The 24,607-nt window shown below is 46.6% G+C and overlaps 1 protein-coding gene and 1 long non-coding RNA gene across 3 annotated transcripts in view; one reads left to right on the top strand and one right to left on the bottom strand.

The window, feature by feature from the left end:
* Nucleotides 1-24,607, top strand: part of FANK1 (fibronectin type III and ankyrin repeat domains 1) — a 196,009-nt gene that overhangs the window by 43,492 nt on the left and 127,910 nt on the right. The window lies entirely within an intron of this gene.
* Nucleotides 3,017-24,607, bottom strand: part of LOC135056727 (uncharacterized) — a 57,028-nt gene continuing 35,437 nt past the window's right edge. The window contains exon 3 of the long non-coding RNA XR_010244055.1: nucleotides 3,017-3,096. This is a non-coding gene — a long non-coding RNA (uncharacterized LOC135056727). The remainder of the gene's footprint in view (nucleotides 3,097-24,607) is intronic.

Raw genomic sequence — 24,607 nt, 5'->3', positions numbered from 1 at the left:
CCCATAATAACATCTACCCTTCACTCCTATCCCTGTTTCTCCAGAAAACAGCTTTCTGAAATCTTCAGTTTGGTAGGAGATTGTGATCAATAATAGGGAGATCAACCAATCAGATTCTGCCTATCATTCATCTAGCACATGCTATAAAATAATAGGTAGACTCTAATTGGTTGCTATAGGCAACTCCTCCACTTGTCCTCTTTTGAAGGTTTGATATATCGGGATGTGTTGACCTGGAATCCCTACACCACTCAGGACACCGGTGCCTGATCAGCAACACCTGGGATGCCGAAGGTGAGTATTGGGGTTCAGAAGTAGGGGTAGGGCCCGGGAGGGGAGGGTTAGGGATGGGCACTAGGGGGGGTTAGCCATAACCGACACCCCTGGGGGGGGGGGGGGGGTAGCCCTAATCGCCACCCCCCAGAGGGTTAGGGGACAGGTGGAGGGGGGTAGAAATACCTACCTCCTCTGATGTCTGGATCTTCACAGTTGGGAGACTGCTGTCGGTCATGTGATATCTTATGTAAGCTGGGATATCTTATGTATTCCGATATATGTTCCCCCCCAAGTGTGTTTATAAGGAACTTGATATTGCACCGATTAGCACCAGTAATAGCATTTATGATATAGTATTACAATCATATGAAACACATTTCTCTTGCAACTGATAATATAGTATAATTGCTCCATTCCTATTAGGAAACAGCAAGACAGGTGTAGAGAGAGCTTATTTACATTACAGTCTTATGACTCATTCTTCCCCATCATCTTCTATCTACAGCTGCTCTATAATGCAAGTATAATGTGCAAAGAACAGAGGTAGATTATATCTATATCTGGCCTCACACGAAGCTGGTAATTTCTGGGTCCAGTTAAAGGAGAAATGAAACTATTTCGACTTAAGAAATGAAGCGCTGGGAAGATTGTTCTAAAACTGTCCGGCTTCCATTACACTCCTGTCACAGAGGCTTGCGGATTATTTCGTTATGCATTGCCAGTTTTATCCTATTTTACATTCCTTCTTTCTAATAACGCAGGAACGTTTCCTGCTGCCTTTGGCAAATATCAGTTCATTGTGTAAGAAATGTATTTTTTGCAGTATACCCCCAAACGGCCGGCTGGATTATCCTGGCTGCTTCCTTAATAAAGGTATTCCGAGTGAGTAATCGCGGCCAAATAATAGCACAAATACCTTATTTCTCTTTCCGTGGCTTGCAGATAGTGTTTAGTCATTATTATAATGGTGTTTGGAAGATTTATCCTACAAGGCGGCTTGTTTTTATAGCGATCTGCTTTTCACCTGTTATTCAGTGGAATGCGCTGGTCAAATGTGCCTCAGTGGGGTCATCCATCTGCTCTGATCGGGACAAAGCCTTCAAACTGGGACTGTCTTGCCTGGATTGGGACAGCTGGCTGGTATGGAGTGCCTAAATAAGTAATTTCTCACTAGCAGTGGCGCCGAGAGGGGGGGAGAGCAGGTACTCTTTACCGGGGCCTGGGCCTGTTGGTGGAACCTGGATCCCACTGCCAACCCCCCTTTCCTTCTCAATGTTTGGAGCCGAGCACTGCTGCAGCCTCTCTCTCCAGCAAGCACACACGTTGCTGTGTGCTGCGCTAGGGAGAGAGGGAGCTGCAGCAGTGTCTTCTCTCACCCTACTTGACGTGCGATGGGGTAAGAAATTGCACCTGCCGCCCTCCCTTCCCCTCCAGCAGTCGTGCCCGCTCCCCCCCTTGCTGCTCACCGGCGTCCCCCTCCCCCTTCCCGTCCAGTTTTGGGCCACACAGTAACTTTAAAGAAGGGGCCATACTTTCCTGCATTGACCACGCCCCCTCAGATTACCTGGGCCCATCACAGCTGTTGGTGCACCTGCTCACCGGTAGGGATGTCCCGTCTTTCTGTACGTGTAATGATTGCCAGGTGTTTTGCTGGCCTACCGTGCATTTAAAAAATACATGAAATGACTTTATTTTAGGGTTATAAGTGTACATATAAAATGAAACTTGACTGCTCCTAATAATTGAGTACTTGTCATGCAACATCCAAAACCAGTGGAAAATGGGGGGTTCCTACTAACTTTAACCTTACATCGGTTAATCATCAATCAAACCTGACATTCCACACTTTTTCCAATTTATCATAACATTTATGGCTCCACTGTGTTAATCTACAGTATCCAGAATCCCGATCGCCGGGATCCCAACTACATTCCGTAGAGGGAGCCTTTAGTTTATATGGAAACTTTCTGCCTGGTGGGATTTTCCATGTATGTATGCAATTTCCCCTTTGGTGCATGAGAAAAACAAATATGTATCTGAGGCCCAAATTTATCAAGCCTTGGAGAGTGATACATTTCACGGTGATAAAGTACCAGCCAATCCGCTCCTAACTGCCATGTTACAGGCTGTGTTTGAAAACTGACAGGATCTGATTGGCTGGTACTTTATCGCCATGCAATTTATCACTGTCCAAGGCTGGGCCGAGTATCTTTCCCTCTACTGTGGTAGGAGAAACATCCAATAAATGTAAAATCTAAGTATGAGCCTATGATCTCAGGAGGAAATAACGTCCGATGGTCATTTTACACCACCACAGTCCCCCGCTGTGTGTAGATGACACTTTAATGAACATCCCACACAGGGAAATATGTTTCATTCCAGCCCAACTACTGTATTCCGCACCATAATTGGTCCTGTTCCCACGTTTCTGTGTTGACTTCTTTCTAGTGTGTGAAGATATATACTGATATGAATATTTCAGAACCCCAGGGCACCTTATTACGGAGAAAAGTAACTTTGGCGTATCAATTATTACTTACTCCTAGCAAGATGGCAATCTCTTTTAGAGCTGTATTTTTTGTGTTGCCAGTCATGACAGTGTTTTTGTAAAAAAAGTTGTCAGTGTTTTTCTAATCGGCTAATGTAATTAGGATTGTTAGGGAAATAGTATTATTCTACTATTATTTGTTTACACTCCTAATTCTGATAGCCATTTGTTCTACGTATTTCTCACCTGCTTATGGGCCTGATTCAGAAATGAGCGCTATTTGTCTCGCTGCTGCGTCTTTGTCCATGTGAAAATAATTCCGCAGGAGGCGTCTGGAAAAAAATATGTGGAGATAATATCAAATACTAAAGTAGGGGAGACCTTGGGAAATAGCGATCATAATATGATCACATTCGATATCAGTTTTCAAAAACAACGCTATAAGGGTCCAACTAAGGGGTATATTCAATTGCGGTCGAATTCCGGCGTGAATTCGACAGTTTTTGGATTCGACACAATTCGACAGGCGAAACCCTCCACCCGGAACCAGAATTCAATATATTCAATTAATAACGGATTCGACAGTCCCCTTGTCGAAAAATGGACCAATTGACGAATAGTGGGCGGCCTGGATTCGACTTCATGGACATCACAAAAGTGTTGAATAAATCCTGGAAAAAAATGCGTGGAGTCCCCCCTCCTAAACATAACCAGCCTTGGGCTCTTTGAGCCGGTCCTGGTTGTAAAAATACGGGGGGAAAATTGACAGGGGTTCCCCCATATTTTAACAACCAGCACCGGCTCTGCACCTGGTCCTGGTGTAAAAAATACGGGGGACAAAAGACGTAGGGATCACCCGTATTTTTAACACGAGCACCGGGCTCCACTAGTCAGAGAGATAATGCCACAGCTGGGGGACACTTTTATATAGGTCCCTGCGGCCCTGGCATTAAATCCCCAACTAGTCACCCCTGGCCGGGATACCCTGGAGGAGTGGGGACCCCTTAAATCAAGGGGTCCCCCCCTTCAGCCACCCAAGGGCCAGGGGTGAAGCCCGAGGCTGTCCTCCCCATCCAAGGGTGGCGGATGGGGGGCTGATAGCCTTTTGTGTCAAAAAAAGAATATTGTTTTTTTGCAGCAGAACCACAAGTCCCAGCAAGCCTCCCCCGCAAGCTGGTACTTGGAGAACCACAAGTACCAGCATGCGCGGGGGAAACGGGCCCGCTGGTACCTGTAGTTCTACTACAAAAAAACCCAAATAAAAACAAAACACACACACACCGTGAAAGTACAATTTTATTAAACATACATGCACACTTACATACACACATACTTACCTATGTTGACACGAAGCATTCGGTCCTCTTCTCCAGTAGAATCCAGGGGTACCTGTAAATAAAATTATACTCACATACAATCCAGTGTAGATCGGTCCTCTTCTAAAAATTTGTAATCCAGGGACTTGGTAAAATAAAAAAACAAAAAACCCGAACCACGCACTGAAAGGAGTCCCGTGTTTACACATGGATCCCCTTTCCCCGACTGGCGGGATCCCCCGTGACTGCTGTCAAAGAGGGTCCCTTCAGCCAATCAGGGAGCTCCACGTCATGGCACTCTCCTGATTGGCTGTGTGCGCCTGAACTGTCAGTCAGGCGGCGCACTGTAGATACAATGTAGCGCAGAGGCGCTCCATAGTATCCAATGGTGGGAACTTTGCGGTCTGCGGTAGACCGCGAGGTTAAGTGGGGTCACTCGTGGTTGGCCCCACTTAACCTCGCGGTCTACCGCAGACCGCAAAGTTCCCACCATTGGATACAATGTAGCGCCTATGCGCTACATTGTATCTACAGTGCGCAGCCTGACTGACAGCTCAGGTGCGCACAGCCAATCAGGAGAGTGCCATGACGTGGCGCTCCCTGATTGGCTGAAGGGACCCTCTTTGACAGCAGTCACGGGGGCTCCCGCCAGTCGGGGAAAGGGGTCCCATGTGTAAACATGGGACTCCTTTCAGTGTGTGGTTCGGGTTTTTCGTTTTTTTTATTTTACTAAATCCCTGGATTACAAACTTAAGAAGAGGACCGATCTACACTGGATTGTATGTGAGTATAATTTTATATACAGGTACCCCTGGATTCTACTGGAGAAGAGGACCGACTGCTTCGTGTCAACATAGGTAAGTATGTGTGTATGTAAGTGTGCATGTATGTTTAATAAAATTGTACTTTCACGGTGTGTGTGTATTTTGTTTTTATTTGGGTATTTTTTTGTAGTAGAACTACAGGTACCAGCGGGCCCGTTTCCCCCAGCATGCTGGTACTTGTGGTTCTCCAAGTACCAGCTTACGGGGGAGGCTTGCAGGGACTTGTGGTTCTGCTGCAAAAAAACAATATTCTTTTTTCTCATACGTCCTAGCGGATGCTGGGGATGCTTCAAGAACCATGGGGTATAGACGGGATCCGCAGGAGACATGGGCACTTTAAGACTTTAAATGGGTGTGAACTGGCTCCTCCCTCTATGCCCCTCCTCCAGACTCCAGTTAGATTCTGTGCCCAGTGAGACTGGATGCACACTGAGGAGCTCTCCAGAGTTTCTCAGAAAAAGACTTATGTTAGGTTTATTATTTTCCGGGAGACCTGCTGGCTACAGGCTCCCTGCTTCGTGGGACTGAGGGGAGAGAGGCAGGCCTACTTCTGTGAGTTTAAAGGCTCTGCTTCTTAGGCTACTGGACACCATTAGCTCCAGAGGGTCTGATCGCAAGGTACGCCTAGATGCTCGTTCCCAGAGCCTGCCGTCACCCCCCTTGCAGAGCCAGAAGTCAGAAGACGGGTGAGTAGAAAAAGAACAGAAGACTTCAGTGACTGCAGAAGACTTCAGGGTCTTTGAGGTACCGCGCAGCGGTCGCGCTGCGCGCCATGCTCCCACACACACAGCGGCACTACAGGGTGCAGGGCGCAGGGGGGGGGGGCGCCCTGGGCAGCATGAACCTCCATTATAAGACTGGCAAAAGTGGTTTACAGTGCCTGGGCACTAAAACCGGACCCCTGCCAGTATAAAGATTTAAAAAATAGCGAGACTGAAGCGCCCCGTTGAGGGGGCGTGGCTTAGCCCACACAGCTCCAGCCAGCGCCATTTTCTCTTCACAGAGCTGCAGAGACGCTGGTCCTGACCTCCTACACTGGGGGGGACACAGTAATTTTGGTGCTGTTTTATTAATATTAAAAGCGCTAACAGGGCTGAGGCATTATTTAATCGTTTCAGTACCGGGATAGGCGCTGGGTTGTGAGCTGGCACACTCCCTCTGTGTTTCTCTAACAGACTTTGCTGTGGGTCTGTCCCCTATAGCCCAGTGTGGTTGCGGGTGTCGGTACGCGCGTGTCGACATGTCTGAGGCAGAGTGCTCTTCCCAGGAGGAGTCTGGTGTGGGGACAGAAAAAACTGTGGGAGTGACTGTGTCAGCACCGCCGACGGCTGATTGGGTAAACATGTTGAGTGTTTTGAATGCAAATGTGGTTCGGTTGAATAAAAGATTAAATAAATCTGAGTCTCAGAACCAGACATGGAGAAAATCCATGGAGGATGCATTGTCGCGGGTTCAGACCCCCTTGGGGTCACAGAAGCGTTCGTTTACCCAGATAGCGGATACAGATACCGACACGGACTCTGATTCCAGTGTCGACTATAGTGATGCCAGGTTGAATCCTAAACTGGCTAAGAGCATTCAGTACATGATTTTGGCGATAAAATACGTATTACATATCACGGAAGACCCTGCTGTTACTGATACTAGGGTCTGCATGTTTAAGGGAAAGAAACCTGAGGTGACGTTTCCTCCCTCTCATGAACTGAACGCTCTTTTTGAAAAAGCTTGGGAAAATCCTGACAAGAAGTCACAGGTTCCCAAGAGAATTCCGGTGGCATATCCGTTCCCCTCTGGGGACAGGGAAAAGTGGGAGTCAACCCCCCATGGTGGACAAAGCTCTATCGCGTCTGTCCAAAAAGGTGGCACTTTCGTCTCCTGATACGGCAGCCCTAAAGGATCCGGCGGATCGTAAGCAGGAAAATAAACTAAAATCCATTTATGTCACTACAGGTGCGCTGCTCAGGCCTGCCGTGGCATCGGCATGGATGAGTAGCGCCATTGAAAAGTGGGCGGATAACTTGTCATCTGATATGGATTCCCTAGACAGGGATAGCGTGCTTTTGACACTGGGTCATATCAGGGACGCTGCAGCCTATCTAAAGGAAGCTGCAAGGGATATTGGCCTTTTGGGATCAAGGGCCAATGCCATGGCAGTCTCGGCTAGGAGAGCATTGTGGATTCATCAATGGAATGCTGATGCTGACTCTAAAAAGACTATGGAGTCTCTGCCGTTCAAAAGTAGTGTCTTGTTTGGTGACGGCCTCACTGACCTGGTATCTACGGCTACCGCGGGTAAGTCATCGTTCCTACCTTAAGTTCCTGCACAACAAAAGAAAACGCCCCACTATCAGATGCAGTCCTTTCTGCCCAATAAATACAAAAAAGGACGAGGGTCTTCCTTCCTTGCTACGAGAGGAAGGGGAAAAAGGTCACAGGCTGTGGCAAGTTCCCAAGAGCAGAAGTTCTCCCCGGCTTCTACCAAATCCACCGCATGACGCTGGGGCTCCTCTGCGGGAGTCCGCACCGGTGGGAGCACGTCTCCAACTCTTCAGTTAGGTCTGGGTTCGCTCGGTCCTGGATCCTTGGGTATTAGAAATAGTAACCCAAGGTTACAAATTGGAGTTTCAAGACGTGCCCCCTCACCAATTTTTCAAATCGGCCTTGCCAGCTTCTCTTCCAGAAAGAGAGGTAGTTTGCGCTGCGATACTAAAGCTGTGTCAAAATCAAGTCATTGTCACGGTACCCCAGTCGCAACAGGGGGAAGGCTTTTATTCGAGCCTGTTCATAGTCCCGAAGCTGGATGGCTCAGTCAGACCGATTCTGAACCAAAAATCCCTCAATTTCTATCTTAAAAAATTTAAATTCAAGATGGAATCTCTCCGAGCAGTGATCTCCCGTCTGGAGGAGGGGGATTTTATGGTGTCAGGCGACATAAAAGATGCCTACTTACACGTCCCCATATATCCTCCACATTAGGCTTATCTGAGGTTTGCTGTTCAGGATTGTCATTGAACTCCAACTTTTACTCTCTTGCGCTATACTAAAAATATATATGATATGGCTGACAATAATACCAACTCCTATATTAAATTAAAATTATTTATTAATACATGAATAATCACAGATTATAAAACAAGACCGGTCTTAATACTTTGAAAATCTTTGAATCTAAAATAACGGGCATATATACTTTCCGCTATAAGGAGGTGGACTTGAGCATATTCTGTGCACAGAAGTGTATGAACTAACTCTATAGGCAAATGACTAAATCCGTATATGAAAGTCAAATATAAATCAAATGCAGCTGCTAGTAGAACCCGTAAATTAGTTGATTATCCATGAATAGTCACTTTGTATCACAGTTCCTTTGAAAATGACCATCCAGCGCAGCACAATATACTATATGAGAGCCGCTCTAAACGGAATCTTACGTGAGGTTTGAGCAAATGTTGTCAGCAGGGAGAAGTCCCGATGTTTGCTAAGATGATCTCTGGCTATGGGGAAACCGGCACCTGCGCTGGCACCTGCTATAACTCGTCCTGCTCGACTTTAATGCTCCACGAGTCCACATCTCTACGTGCCGTTTGCGGGCACCGATGAGCGGCTTCTCTCCTCCCGATAATATTTCAAACAGCAAATGAAATATGCAGCTGATGAAAAGTACGGGTCCAATTCCAGCAGGGGTCCAAACGTAAAGCTTCTGACGCGTTTCGCTCCTCCCACAGGGGCTTTATCAAAGAAACGTGCGTGTATCAAGGTTTACGGGGGCTACGTTTGACGGCATGGCGGTTGAACGCCAAAAGCTAGCCCGAAAGGGTATTCCCAGGGAAGTCATTCCCACTCTAGTTCAGGCTAGAAAAGAAGTAACGGCGAAGCATTACCACCGTATTTGAAGAAAATATGTGTCTTGGTGTGAATCCAAGAAGGCTCCTACGGAAGAATTTCAGCTGGGGCGTTTGCTCCATTTTTTGCAAGCAGGTGTGGATGCGGGCCTAAAGTTAGGCTCCATTAAAGTACAAATTTCGGCCTTATCTATTTTCTTTCAGAAAGAATTGGCCTCACTTCCAGAAGTTCAGACCTTCGTGAAGGGCGTGCTGCACATCCAACCTCCCTTTGTGCCCCCAGTGGCACCATGGAAGCTTAATGTGGTTTTGCAGTTCCTGCAATCTCATTGGTTTGAACCTTTGCGTAAGGTTGAGTTGAAATTCCTTACTTGGTAAGTGGTCATGCTGTTGGCCTTGGCATCCGCAAGGCGGGTGTCTGAATTGGCTGCTTTGTCTCACAAAAGCCCCTGTTTGATCTTCCATGCAGATAGAGCGGAATTGAGAACTCGTCAGCAATTTCTACCAAAAGTGGTTTCATCGTTTCACCTGAACCAGCCTATTGTGGTGCCAGTGGCTACTGACGCCTTGGCGGAATCGAAGTCTCTCGATGTGGTCAGAGCTTTGAAAATCTATGTCGCCAGAACGGCGCAAATTAGGAAAACAGAGGCTCTGTTTGTCCTGCGGGCTCCCAAGAAGATTGGGGCTCCTGCTTCCAAGCAGACTATTGCACGCTGGATATGTAATACGATTCAGCAGGCTCATTCTACGGCAGGATTGCCGTCACCGAAATCGGTGCAGGCCCATTCTACCAGGAAGGTGGGCTCATCCTGGGTGGCTGCCCGAGGGGTCTCGGCATTACAGCTTTGCCGAGCTGCTACTTGGACGGGTTCAAACACCTTTGCAAAGTTTTACAAGTTTGATACCCTGGCTGAGGAGGACCTCATGTATGGTTAATTGGTGCTGCAGAGTCATCCGCACTCTCCCGCCCGTTCTAGAGCTTTGGTATAAGCCCCATGGTTCTTGAAGCATCCCCAGCATCCTCTAGAACGTATGAGAAAATAGGATTTTAATACCTACCGGTAAATCCTTTTCTCTTAGTCCGTAGAGGATGCTGGGCACCCGTCCCTGTGCGGACACTATCTGCAGTACTTGTTTAATAGTTATTGCTTGTGTTACACAAAGGTTGTGTTTCAGTTATGGTCAGCCTGTTGCTGATTTTGTTCATGCCGTTGACTGGACTTTTTGCTAATGCCATGTTGTACGGCGTATTTGTGGTGTGAGCTGGTATGTATCTCACCCTTAGTTTAACCATAAATCCTTTTCCTCGAAATGTCCGTCTCCCTGGGCACAGTTCCTATAACTGGAGTCTGGAGGAGGGGCATAGAGGGAGGAGCCAGTTCACACCCATTTAAAGTCTTAAAGTGCCCATGTCTCCTGCGGATCCCGTCTATACCCCATGGTTCTTGAAGCATCCCCGGCATCCTCTACGGACTAAGAGAAAAGGATTTACCGGTAGGTATTAAAATCCTATTTTTGACACAAAAGGCTATCAGCCCCCATCCGCCGCCCTTGGATGGGGGGGGGGGGGGGGACAGCCTCGGGCTTCACCCCTGGCCCTTGGGTGGCTGGAGGGGGGGGGACCCCTTGATTTAAGGGGTCTCCACTCCTCCAGGGTACCCCGGCCAGGGGTGACTAGTTGGGGATTTAATGCCAGGGCCGCAGGGACCTATATAAAAGTGTCCCCCGGCTGAGGCATTATCTCTCTGACTAGTGATGCCCGGTGCTGGTGTTAAAAATACAGGGGACCCCTGCGTCTTTTGTCCCCCGTATTTTTTACACCAGGACCAGGCACAGAGCCCGGTGCTGGTTGTTAAAATTAGGGGGGAACCCCTGTCAATTTCCCCCCCGTATTTTTACAACCAGGACCGGCTCAAAGAGCCCGAGGCTGGTTATGCTTAGGAGGGGGGACCCCTCGCAATTTTTTTTTCTGATTTACACCATTTCACACTCCTTCACTCTGATAAACATGCACTGATCTCTCCATTATTGTAGTCAGTAAAAAAATAGGATGTTGTAAACCGCTTGTAAAAATATTCTTTTAAAAAATAGATTAAATAATACTTGTGGGTCATAAATAGACAAACCAAGTAGATAATCCCTTCAAATATAAATAGATATGCTATTAGCAATCAAAAGAGCACCAAAAAATACATTTTATTAATTTTTTTTATCAGCTCATGACAGAAAAATGAAGCGAAATGACTGTCGAAAAGCACTGTTGTCGAATCGACATTCTTCAATTGAATATACTTTTGTCGAAAAGCCGCATTTTTAACATTGCAGACATGTCGAATTGCAAAAAGTCGAATTGCAAAAAGTCGAAAATGAAACAGCATTTTTTTTGTCGAAAAGTACTGTATTGAATTGTTGAATCCAATTCGACAGTTTTTTTTTGTCGAAAATGCCCCGCTTTTCGACAATTTCATGAATTCAACCGCAATTGAATATACCCGTAAGTCTTTTAACTTTGGAAAAGTTAATTTCAGCATGCTGAAACAAGCAATAAAGGACATCAGTTGGGAAATTTTGTTTCATGGTAAGAATACGGCTGAAATGTGGGATGTTTTTACAACTATGCTCAATAAGTACACTCATTTGTTCATTCCCAAGGGCAACAAAAGCAGGAGTAGTAAATTCAAATCGATGTGGCTTAGTAAGAAGGTCAAGGAACAAATGGATAAAAAGAGGCGTGCTTTGAAAGCATTTAAGGCTGACAGGAAGGCGGAATCATTCCAGTACTACAAGGAATGTAACAAAGAATGCAAAAAAATAAATCAGAGCAGCTAAAATAGAAAACAAAAAAAAAACAAATTGCCAAGGAGAGTAAAACAAACCCCAAAAAGTTTTTGAAGTATATAAACGGTAAAAGGTTAAAAAAGGAGACTATTGGACCATTAACCCCTTCAGAGGTGGGAAAAAACCCCACACTGGGTGTGTGCAGGGGGGGTGAGTGCAAGGGGGGGTAGTGCAGGCGTGGATTGCCCACAGGGATCACCAGCATCAGCGCTGATTCCCGACTGCATAGCGGCGCCCAGGAATCAGTATAAGCCATTACAATGTTACGCACGCCCTCCGTCCAATAGGAGTACGGGGGGCGGACTTAACACTGTAATAGTTTATGCTGATTCCCGGGCACCATGCGATCAGCGCTGGTGGTCCCCAGGAAATCAGTGACGTAGCCCGGAAATCTTCCGGGGTGGCCACCACCGGCAGTGCAGCTGGCCCCGGAAGATTTCCGGGCATACCACTGAAGTGGTTAAAGGGTGAGTTGGATGTCTTGATTAATGATGATAGGGAAAAAGCAGATTTATTGAACAAATTCTTTTAATCAGTATTCACTAGAGAGGACCGGTTGGCGGGAGTAGTGCACAACATAAGCTATGAAAACGACCCGTTGCTAAGTACTTGGTTAAACAAGGAAGTAGTATGAGAGAGAGTAAGTAAAATTAAGAAAAATAAATCTCCTGGGCCAGATGAACTTCACCCCAGGGTTCTTATGGCACTTAACTCCGAGCTATCGAGGCCCCTATATTTGATTTTCTGTGAGTCAATTACATCAGGAATGATACCGAAGGACTGGCGTATAGCAGAGGTAGTACCAATATTTAAAAAGGGAATTAAAACTCATCCCACTAACTATAGACCAGTAAGTTTGACATCTATAGTGGGGAAAATATTGGAAGGTATAATAAGGGATAGCATACTAGATTACTTGGATATCTCCAAGGTTATTAATAGGAATCAGCATGGTTTTGTGAGGGACAGGTCATGTCAAACTAACTTAGGGGGTTATTCACATCTGATCGTTGCTGTGCGTTTTTGCACAGCGGCAATCAGGTCATAACAGCGCATGTGTATGCACCGCAATACTTACACGCGTCGGACAACAACAACTGGTATTGCCGGTCAGTGACAGAATGGTGCGAAAAATCCGTTCGCATGGGCGTTCGCAAGGTGATTGACAGGAAGAAGCCGTTTGTGGATGGTAACTGACCGTTTACTGGGAGTGTTCGGGAAACAGCAGGCATTCCGCAGCGTTTTCAGGGAGGGTGTCTGACGTCAGCTCCGGCCCCGATCAGCCTGATTCTATTGCACTGGAAGAGTAAGTCCTCCTGGTCTGCGCAGAGACTGCACACACAGAATTTTAGCAGCTTGGCGTATACATAGCATCGCACACTTGCATGGCGAAAATACACACCCACTGTAGGCGGCGACTATATGAACGCAGGACAGCAAAAAACGCAGCCCAGCGGTCAGATCTGAATGACCTCCTTAATTAGCTTCTACAAGAAAGTGAGCGATAATACTGATCAGGGTAAAGCAGTGGATGTGGTCTTTTTGGACTTTGCTAAGGCCTTTGTTTTCAAATTAAGAGAGCTTGGTGTAGGAAACACTATTTGTACTGGTATCCGGTCTCTAGGTCGACAATTCTAGGTCGACCACTATTGGTCGACAGTAACTAGGTCGATAGGGTCTCTAGGTCGACGTGTTCTAGGTCGACAGGTCAAAAGGTCGTCATGAGTTGTTCACAATTTTTATCTTTTTTTGAACTTTTATTGTTTGGGCAGTACGGATGGTGTAATGGTGAGCATTACTGCCTCACAGCACTGAGGTCATGGGCACCATGGCCATAACTGTGTGGAGTTTGTATATTCTCCCCGTTCTTGTGTGGGTTTCCTCCGGGTACTCCGGTTTCCTCCCACAATCCAAAAATATTCTGGTAGCTTAATTGGCTTCCAACAAAAATTAACCCTAGTGTGCGTGAATGTTTCTGTGTGTACATGTGATGGGGAATATAGACTGCAAGCGCCACTGAGGCAGGGATTGATGTGAACGGCTAAATTTTCTCTGTAAAGCGCTGCGGAATGTGTGTGCGCTATATAAATAACTGGTAGTAATAATAATAATAATAATACTTAACGATCAACGTGGACTACGATTGGGAATAGTAACCTGTGCCCAATAGTGGTCGACCTTCCATACCACACCCATTTGTACTTGGGTGAGTAATTGGCTGTACAACAGGGAACAGCAAGTGGTGGTTAATAGGATGTTCTCTGAATGGGCCTCGGTGCTCAGTGGAATACCGCAGGGGTCAGTACCCAGGTCATTGCTGTTTAACATATTTATTAATGACATAGAAGTGGGCCTGGAAAGCACAGTGTCAATTTTCGCAGACGATACTAAACTGTGTAGAATAATCCAGACAAGGATGTTAAGTCTCTACGGAATGACTTCTCTAAACTGGAGGTTTGGGCAGACAAATGGAGAATGAGGTTCAATATAGAAAAATGTAAATTTATGCCTTTTGGGACTTAGAACAATCAGGCAGCCTATAAAATACATGGGTGTGCTCAGCGATAGTAGGCTATGGAGTGTATTCAATTCATGTCGGATCCGACAGTTCAGTATTCAATGCTGGCCGCAAATGGCCAGCATTCCGACAATGCAGATTCGACGTGTTAACAAGTGGAATCTGCATTACCCTTAAACTGTCGGAAACAGCCGCGCTTCTGACAGAAACACTTGGGTCGGCGAGTAACTCGCCGATCCATGTGGTTTTCAACAAGTGCCGGTTTTTCCGACAGTCGGAAAAACGGCACTTGCATTGAACAGGTCGAATGCAAATTGACTGTCGGAAATACCGGCACTAATTGAATAGACTCCTTAGTAGCAGTACGCAGTGTCAAAATGCAGCAACAAAGCAAATAAGGTGTTAGCATGCATAAAACGAGGAATGGAGACAAGGGATGATAGTGTAATCCTGCCACTGTATAAATCATTGGTGCGGCCACACCTTGAATATTGTGTACAGTTCTGGGCACCACACTATAGGAAAGATATCTTGGAACTCGAAAGGGTTCAGAGGCGAGCTACCAGACTGGTTAAGGGGTTAGAGGCACTGGATTGTGAGGAAAGACAAGGTTAGAAATGATTACACTAGAAAAGAGGCGACTGAGAGGGGACATTATTAATATTTATAAATATTATTATTATTATTATTACATTTTATTTATAAGGCGCCACATGTGTTTCGCAGCGCCGTACAAAGGACAGTACAGGGGACAAAACATTGCATTACAGTAAATAAATAACAGAAATAGAGTACAGGTAACAGAACACCACACATTCTCAAGACATAATACAGCTAAGATGTAAGTATTGAGGGAGTGATCATCGTACTACTAGAGGCTGGTGGCCATAGATGGAGATGAACCTTTACTAGCAGGATAAAGATGGTCATTGAGTAGGGGAGAGCTGTGAGTGAAATGTGTTGAGACGAGGGCGGAATTGATAACAAGAGGAAAGAGGGCCCTGCTCTGAAGAGCTAACAATCTATTGGGGAGGGGCGACAGACAGATGACAAGAGGTGCAGGCAAGTGGGAGGTAGCCTGATGGCAGTATGCAAGCAAAGCTGAGATGTTCACGGCCTGAGGCAGGGGGGTGGAGGCGCGGGACAATACAAGGATTTATCAGACAATTTGTTTATCAAAAAATCTCTATACAGGACAGGTGGAGAAAAAATTTAATACACAACGGAAGAAAGGGTTCTTCTCAGTAAGGGTGTCACGCTTGGTGTAAGTTGGGGTTCCGACAACCGAGTTTTGGCTGAAGGGACAGCTACCTGTGAGGAGAGTAAAAGAGGTGGCTGAATGTAATTCCTTCTCATGGGGTGGAAGCCAAACTAAGTGTTAACGTTGGCCGGAGGGCGTAAAGAAAAGGAGGACTTCGTAGAAAGATAACTGCAGTTTTAATGAATAATCAGGCTGTACACGAATATTGGAGAAATTGAAGAAACTGAAAGAATTAGAGTCTGTGGTTAAATGACTTGAAGAGTGAAGCTGAAGAACTCCGGTAAAGAAGAACTGAAGACTGTGTTTTACGATTAAAAGACGAGGCTGTAGTACTTGGACTTTGAAGAAATTAAGACTGTGGTTTGTGATTGAAAGACGAGGCTGAAGAACTTGTACTTTGAAGAAATGAAGACTGTGGTTTGTGATTGAAAGACGAGGCTGAAGATCTTGGACTTTGACGAAATGAAGACGTCTGCGGGAACCGCCATTAGCACCTGGAGCTCCTCTACGACCTGGGACCACGTGAGCGCTTCCACGAGTGGCAACGGACTTAGCAGGACTGCAGCAGCGTTTAGGTAACTGATGGATGAGAGCAACCAGGACCAGGGAACCAGAAGTAACCTGGGAGCACAGAGCTGGAGAACCTTTCACAAGGAGGTAACTTGAAGCACTGGCACTCTCCCTCTGAGTCAGCCCCCTTTTGTAAAGGGAGAACACGCAGGATTGGCTGGACACAGATTGGGAAGTTCATTGGTAATTCTCTGGTCTCCAACATGGCTGCCCCCAGCACAGGAGACATACTTAGCTGTTAGCACACAGCTTTAGCCAGCTTCTGTCTCTGACACACTATACTGTGTCACCACTAGAGGACCTTACCGCAGCGATCCCCGCCGCAGCGCCAGGCTCTCCAGACCCTCGGCCCCCGGCCCTTGGCAGCCGCACATCCGTCGAGAAGGACCTGCCGCCAGCAGCTCCCAGCCACCGCAGCCGCGCCAACCAGCGGGACGGTAACCCGTGGGAGCACCCGCCGGAGGTAAGGCTCTGGAGCCTGACAAAGGGCAGTAAGGATTTGGAATTCTCTGCCAGAGAAGGTAGTAATGGTGGACTCGGTCAATAAGTTTAAAAATGGATTAGATCAATTCTTAACTGAAATAAATATCCAAGGATATAGCATTTAAATGAAATACAATTTTATAATACAGGTTGAACTCAATGGACATTTTGTCTTTTTTCAACCTCATCAACTATGTTACTATGTTACTATAAAATAATACTGCCATTAGATTGCAGGAGGCATCATTGAACTTCATGTGCATATTATAGTATTCACAATTATTTATTTATTTATTAGCAGTTTCTTATATAGCGCAGCATATTCCGTTGCGCTTTACAATTACAACAACAGTAATAGAACAAAACTGGGGAACAACAGTAATAGAACAAAACTGGGTAAAAACAGACAGACATAGAGGTAGGAAGGCCCTGGTCGCAAGCTTAATGGTACACCAGATTGCTAGGTTCTTAATGGGTTGTATGATATGATCACCCAGCAATGTTGGCCAAGTGTCAGGAGGGTGTGAGAGTAAAGAAAGAGAAGATATGTGATGTCATGTATACTGTACAGAGAGGCTGTAATTGGATAGGGAAGCATTGAAGGTTATGTGGGTGGGTCTGGAATTTGATAGGCTTGTCTGAAGAGGTGAGTTTTCAGGGAACGTTTAAAGGTTTGGAGACTAGAGGCAAGTCTTATTGTGCGTGGGAGGGCATTCCACAGAGTGGGTGAAGCCCGGATAAAGTGGGTCATTCCGAGTTGATCGTAGCTGTGCTAAATTTAGCACAGCTACAATCTTCTTCACTGACATGCGGGCGACGCCCCGCATGTCAGCCCGGCCCCCCCTCACAGAAGTGCAAAGGCATTGCACAGCGGCGATGCCTTTGCACTTCAAGAGTAGCTTTTGGCCAGCGCAGCTTTAGCGTGCTGGCCGGGAGCTACTCATCGCTCCCCGGCCCGCAGCGGCTGCGTGTGACATCACGCAGCCGCTGCAGCATGCCCCCCGTTTGGTCCGGGCACGCCTGCGTTGGCCGGACCAAACCCACGAAACGGCGGCTAAACGCCATCGTTCCGCCCAGCGATTGCCTCTATCTGTCAATCAGGCAGAGGCGATCATATCCCTGCTATGGCCTTCGGCCGTCTGGCATGCGCTGGCGCACTACGGTGCCGGCGCATGCGCAGTAGGGACCCGTTCGATGTGCTGCGTTAAAACGCAGCGAGCGAACAGGTCAGAATGACCCCCAAAGTCCTGTAATTTTGAGTATGAACATGTAAGACGTGTGGATGGGAGACGCAGATCTTGTACAGAGCGGAAAGGTCGGGTAGGGAGATATTTTGAGATGAGTGAAGAGATGTATGTTGGTGCAGTTTGGTTAATAGCCTTGTATGTCCAGTTGTGCTCATAAGTTTACATACCCTAGCAGAATTTGTGACTTTCTGGCCATTTGTCAGAGAATATGAATGATAACTCACAAACTTTTCTTTCACTCATGGTTAGTGGTTGGGTAAAGCCATTTATTGTCAAACAACTGTGTTTACTCTTTTTAAATCATAATGACAATAGAAACTACCCAAATGACCCTGATCAAAAGTTTACAGATTTTGGCCTGATAACATGCACACAAGTTGACACAAACGGGTTTGAATGGCTACTAAAGGTAACCATCCTCACCTGTGATCTGTTTGCTTGTAATCAGTGTGTGTGTGTGTGTGTGTGTGTGTGTGTGTATATAAGCTCAGTGAGTTTCTGGACTCCTGAAAGACCCTTGCATCTTTCATCTAGGGCTGCACTGACGTGTCTGGATTCTGAGTCATGGGGAAAGCAAAATAATTGTCAAAGGATCTGCGGGCAGGGCCGGTTCAGGGGCTTTTTGCGCCCCGGGTGGCAATAGGGGTGTGGCTTCATACAGGGGGCGTCTGCTGGTTTTAAAAATCATAAAGCCAGACTTAGGCCCTCATTCCGAGTTGTTCGCTTGTTAGTTTTTTTCGCAACGGAGCGATTAGTCGCAAACTGCGCATGCGCAATGTTCGCAGTGCGTCTGCGCCAAGTAAATTTGCAAAAAAGTTTGGTATTTTACTCACGGCTTAACAAAGAAATTTCTTCGTTCTGGTGATCGGAGTGTGATTGACAGGAAGTGGGTGTTTCTGGGCGGAAACTGGCCGTTTTATGGGTGTGTGCGGAAAAACGCAGCCGTTTCTGGGAAAAACGCGGGAGTGGCTGGAGAAACGGGGGAGTGTCTGGGCGAACGCTGGGTGTGTTTGTGACGTCAAACCAGGAACGAAACTGACTGAACTGATCGCAGTGGCAGAGTAAGTGTCGAGCTACTCAGAAACTGCAAAGAAATTTCTTTTCGCAATTCTGCAAATCTTTCGTTCGCAATTCTGCAAAGCTAAGATACACTCCCAGAGGGCGGCGGCTTAGCGTGTGCAAGCTGCTAAAAGCAGCTAACGAGCGAACAACTCGGAATGAGGGCCTTAGATCATCATTATAGGCAAGATCCTAAAGAGGAATAAGATAATACTCAAATATACAGCAAGAGTGTATTTAATATTTTTATGTTTGTAATGGAGTGACCTGGTAACCATACCTGCTGCATACACTGCTGCTAACAGGGCAGTTTATTGATCCAGATCAGTGACTTTGGTGGTTTAATAAAGAAATTTGGGGGTCATCCCGAGTTGATCGCAAGCTGCATTTGTTCGCAGCACAGCGGTAAGGCTAAAAAACGTCAGTTCTGCGTATGCGGCGCAATGCACACGCGCAACGTACGGGCACAATGACCGATGTAGTTTTGCATAGGGTCTAGCGATGCATTTCAGTCGCACTGCTTGCCGCAGAGTGATTGACATGAAGTGGGCGTTTCTGGGTGTCAACTGACCGTTTTCAGGGAGTGTGCGGAAAAACGCAGACGTGCCAGGAAAAATGCAGGCTTGGCTGGGCGAACGCTGGGCAGGTTTGTGACGTCAAATCCGGAACAGAATAGTCTGAAGTGATCGCAAGCGCTGAGTATGTTTTGAGCTACTCTGAAACTACACAAAAAAGTTTTGTAGCCACTCTGCGATACAACCGGTCGCACTTCTGCTAAGCTAAAATACACTCCCAGTGGGCGGCGGCATAGCGTTTGCACGGCTGCTAAAAACTGCTAGCGAGCGATCAACTCGGAATGACCACCTTTGTTCTAACATTACATGCAGGTTATTATAACTCATTTTTTACTACAACATAAACAGAATGTAGCATGCCAGTGACTGGAAGGGTAAGTGCATTAGTATTAAATGCAACACTGGGGTATATTTACTAAGGTCCCGATTTTGACCGAGATGCCGTTTTTTCATCAAAGTGTCATCTCGGTAATTTACTAAGCAATAATCACGGCAGTGATGAGGGCATTCGTAATTTTTTGGAAGTCCAACAAAAAAATTACGAATGAATACACCATCGGTCAAAACGCGGCTGTTTAACTATGAATCTCGGTAATTTACTAAGAAGTGCAAAGCAAAAAAAACCAAACACTGCCGTGAAAAATTACAACTCGTAAAAAAGTGCTAAAAAAAAACAGACCTGCTTTTTTAATCCGTGATTGTATAGGCATGCAGGGATCCATGAGATCCGTGCATGTATATCAGTGGGAAGGGGTGGGAAAGTGGTTATTTTCTTAAAAAAAATTGCGTGGGGTCCCCCCTCCTAAGCATAACCAGCCTCGGGCTCTTTGAGCCGATCCTGGTTGCAGAAATATGGGGAAAAAATTGACAGGGGTTCCCCCATATTTAAGCAACCAGCATCGGGCTCTGCGCCTGGTCCTGGTTCCAAAAATACGGGGGACAAAAAGAGTAGGGGTCCCCCGTATTTTTAAAACCAGCACCGGGCTCCACTAGCTGGACAGATAATGCCACAGCCGGGGGTCACTTTTATATAGTGCCCTGCGGCCGTGGCATCAAAAATCCAACTAGTCACCCCTGGCCGGGGTACCCTGGGGGAGTGGGGACCCCTTCAATCAAGGGGTCCCCCCCCAGCCACCCAAGGGCCAGGGGTGAAGCCCGAGGCTGTCCCCCCCATCCAATTGGCTGCAGATGGGGGGCTGATAGCCTTTTGTGAAAATGACAAGATATTGTTTTTAGTAGCAGTACTACAAGGCCCAGCAAGCCTCCCCCGCATGCTGGTACTTGGAGAACCACAAGTACCAGCATGCGACGGAAAAACGGGCCCGCTGGTACCTGTAGTACTACTACTAAAAAAATACCCAAAAAAAGACAAGACACACACACCTTGAAAGTAAAGATTTATTACATACATCCACACAAACATACATACATACTTACCTTATGTTCACACGAGGGTCGGTCCTCTTCTCCAGTAGAATCCAAGGGGTACCTGTTGAATAAATTCTACTCACCAGATCCAGGGTCCCAGGCTCCTCGGAGAATCCTTTTGTAATCCACGTACTTGATTAAAAAAAAAAAACGGACACCCGAGCCACGCACTGAAAGGGGACCCATGTTTGCACATGGGCCCCCTTTCCCCGAATGCCAGAAACCCACTCTGACTGATGTCTAAGTGGGTTTCTTCAGCCAATCAGGGAGCGCCACGTTGTAGCACCCTCCTGATCGGCTGTGTGCTCCTGTACTGACTGACAGGCAGCACGCGGCAGTGTTACAATGTAGCGCCTATGCGCTCCATTGTAACCAATGGTGGGAACTTTCTGCCCTGCGGTTGACCGAAAGTGACCTCACCGCTGAGCAGAAAGTTCCCACCATTGGTTACAATGGAGCGCATAGGCGCTACATTGTAACACTGCCGCGTGCTGCCTGTCAGTCAGTACAGGAGCACACAGCCGATCAGGAGGGTGCTACAACGTGGCGCTCCCTGATTGGCTGAAGAAACCCACTTAGACATCAGTCAGAGTGGGTTTCTGGCATTCGGGGAAAGGGGGCCCATGTGCAAACATGGGTCCCCTTTAAGTGCGTGGCTCGGGTGTCCGTTTTTTTTTTTTAATCAAGTACGTGGATTACAAAAGGATTCTCCGAGGAGCCTGGGACCCTGGATCTGGTGAGTAGAATTTATTCAACAGGTACCCCTTGGATTCTACTGGAGAAGAGGACCGACCCTCGTGTGAACATAAGGTAAGTATGTATGTATGTTTGTGTGGATGTATGTAATAAAACTTTACTTTCAAGGTGTGTGTGTATTGTCTTTTTTTGGGTATTTTTTTAGTAGTAGTACTACAGGTACCAGCGGACCCGTTTTTCCGCCGCATGCTGGTACTTGTGGTTCTCCAAGTACCAGCATGCGGGGGAGGCTTGCTGGGCCTTGTAGTACTGCCACTAAAAACAATATCTTTTCATTTTCACAAAAGGCTATCAGCCCCCCATCTGCAGCCAATTGGATGGGGGGGACAGCCTCGGGCTTCACCCCTGGCCCTTGGGTGGCTGGGGGGGGGGACCCCTTGATTGAAGGGGTCCCCACTCCCCCAGGGTACCCCGGCCAGGGGTGACTAGTTGGATATTTGATGCCACGGCCGCAGGGCACTATATAAAAGTGACCCCCCGGCTGTGGCATTATCTGTCCAGCTAGTGGAGCCCGGTGCTGGTTTTAAAAATACGGGGGACCCCTACTCTTTTTTCCCCCGTATTTTTGGAACCAGGACCAGGCGCAGAGCCCGATGCTGGTTGCTTAAATATGGGGGAACCCCTGTCAATTTTTTCCCCATATTTCTGCAACCAGGATCGGCTCAAAGAGCCCGAGGCTGGTTATGCTTAGGAGGGGGGACCCCACGCAATTTTTTTTTAAGTTTTACAGTGTTTATTTAAAAAAAAACAAAAATATGAACCCCAGCACGGATCACACAGATCCGGCCGAGATTCATTTTGAAAAAGTCGGCAGTGTTTTGCTAATCACTGCCGTAAAAAACAGAAAAAAAAAAACGAATGACATCGACATCGGAAAACCCGAAAAGGCAAAATACGGCAGCTTAGTAAATTAGTCGTAATCAATTCAAAAAGTTGCAAATTTACACTGTCGATGTCATTCGTGATTGAACTTTGACCTTTTTCCGAAAATTACGAATCTTAGTAAATATACCCCACTGTCACACAACCAGACTGCATCCATGGCATAATTACCTACTCTTATGGAATGGACGGGAGACTCACACATTTTCAGGCCGTCTCACAGTCTCCAAGGAGAGTAGGCGAACCTCCCGTGTCTCACCCACTTGCTGTTTAAATGGGTGGGACTAAGGGCAAGTAACTTTGTGTCTGGGATAAACCATGTTGCCATGCAAGGGGAGCAAAATACAGTTATATGTTTTCTGTGCAGGGTAAATACTGGCTGCTTTTGCATGTAGCCCACAAATGTTAGACAGCTTTATGTTTACATTTATATTTCAGTTTGGACACATTCCCCCTAAATCTAACGCTCTCTGCACATGTTACGTCTGCCCCACCTGCAGTGCAGTATGGTATTGCTCAGGTGCACAGTTACATGCTTTTTTTCCCTTTACTTCCAAATCAGAATCGGGGCCCTAAGTACACAGTGATGGGATATCTGAGAAACGCATCATCTTGACCCCGCCCCTTCCTCAGAATCCCCTCTATTTGCGGCATTATGCCTCCAGTGGGCTGGGACTAATAATGAGAAGGGTCCAGCCCCCTCCTTTCAATGATCATCTGCTTCTCTCCGCTGGCACTCTCTGGGAAAGTAGAAAGTAAGAGTCGGCAAGCATTCTCCTTGCCCTGTGTAGGCTCTTAGTATGGGAACCTCATTCATCAAACTCTGAAAATACATAATTTTGGGAATTTGACATCCGTTCTGGATTTCCTGCTCATTACTCTGGGAAGGAGTCCTGCGAAGAAGAATCCCTGGGATTCGGTACCTTTACCCTTGTTCGTCTCCCTCCGCCGGTCATCGGGGTTTTAACGCACATGTGTGAACCACACATCACGAATGCGCACCAGCATAGCCAAGTCATACTCAGACGAATAAAGTTTCACTGTTGCAATAGTAGCGGTGACAGAGATCGCAGGACAGCTGATCTTCGGATCAGCTGTCCCGATACCATAGCAACGCTGAGTTGCTGCGGAAATTTTGTATCTGCAGCTGCTGCTCTCAGCTAATTGGCTGCTAAACTATCACTGATGCTAATATTGGCATGACTAGACTCCTCAGTGCCATTAAGGTCTCGGGTTGACTTAAACATACCCTAAAATTAACAAATATCACTTTATCTACAAGCTGTACCAGCATTAAAACATATAGACGTTTTCCTATGCAGTTTGTCTCTCTATCTGTTTAGCCTAAAAATAGCAGTACATAGCATTTGCTGTCAGGAAATCTTAGAATAACCTGTAACTAGGGATGACTGAGCCCATGGCAAAATTTTAAAGGGTTCTGCATTGCTGACAGGAAGGATAATACATGTAATGTTTCAATGCTGTCTGTGGTGTTGAAATTTATTATGCAAATGTTCATGATGACCTGTAGTACTTAACCCATCAGCTATTCATATGAAAATATTTCATTGCGCTTTATACAAGACCAACATGTAAGAATTCCAATTAATGTTAAACATATACAAATATGCCCCGTTCCTTTTGCAGAGGTTGACGCAGTTTGTGGCTGAGGGGCCTGATTGAGAGATGGACGCTAATGCATTGGCAGCTGAGGATTTGTACACAGCGGGCGTGCAAAAATATGCAAATGCTGTAGCCGTCTGGAAATGCACTGAGGTGGTCATGGGCGGCTTCGCAGATCCCAGCAACTGCGTACAAACACACAGCAGTGGTCGCAGATCCTGCGACCATCTGAGTAACCCTATGGTCACGCAGGAACTGAGATGCTGTCGGTTATCTCTGTAAATATCGGCATTGCACACATCCCTGAAACAGGCCCTGAGTGCAAACGTGAAACGCATCTGCCATTTTTCTACTTATGCAGAGTTGGCCTGCAAATGTGATATGCAAGTAACATAGGTAGCAGGGTGACCCCCTCCCTCTACATGCAAATAACTGCTGCAGGTGCACTAGGAACGTGACAGGATGCGTGGATTTCCTGTAGCCTCTCCTTCTACATGCAAATAACTGCTGCAGGTGCACTAGGAACATGACAGGATGCGTGGATTTCCTGTAGCCCCTCCTTTTACATGCAAATAACCGCTGCACATGCGCTAGGAATACAACAGGAGGCGTGGATTTCCT

The sequence above is a fragment of the Pseudophryne corroboree genome, chromosome 3, assembly GCF_028390025.1.
Source record: "Pseudophryne corroboree isolate aPseCor3 chromosome 3, aPseCor3.hap2, whole genome shotgun sequence".
Classification (NCBI taxonomy): Eukaryota; Metazoa; Chordata; class Amphibia; order Anura; family Myobatrachidae; genus Pseudophryne; species Pseudophryne corroboree.
Note: the sequence above shows the minus strand (reverse complement) of the source record. Positions and strands in the feature narration are given on the sequence as shown.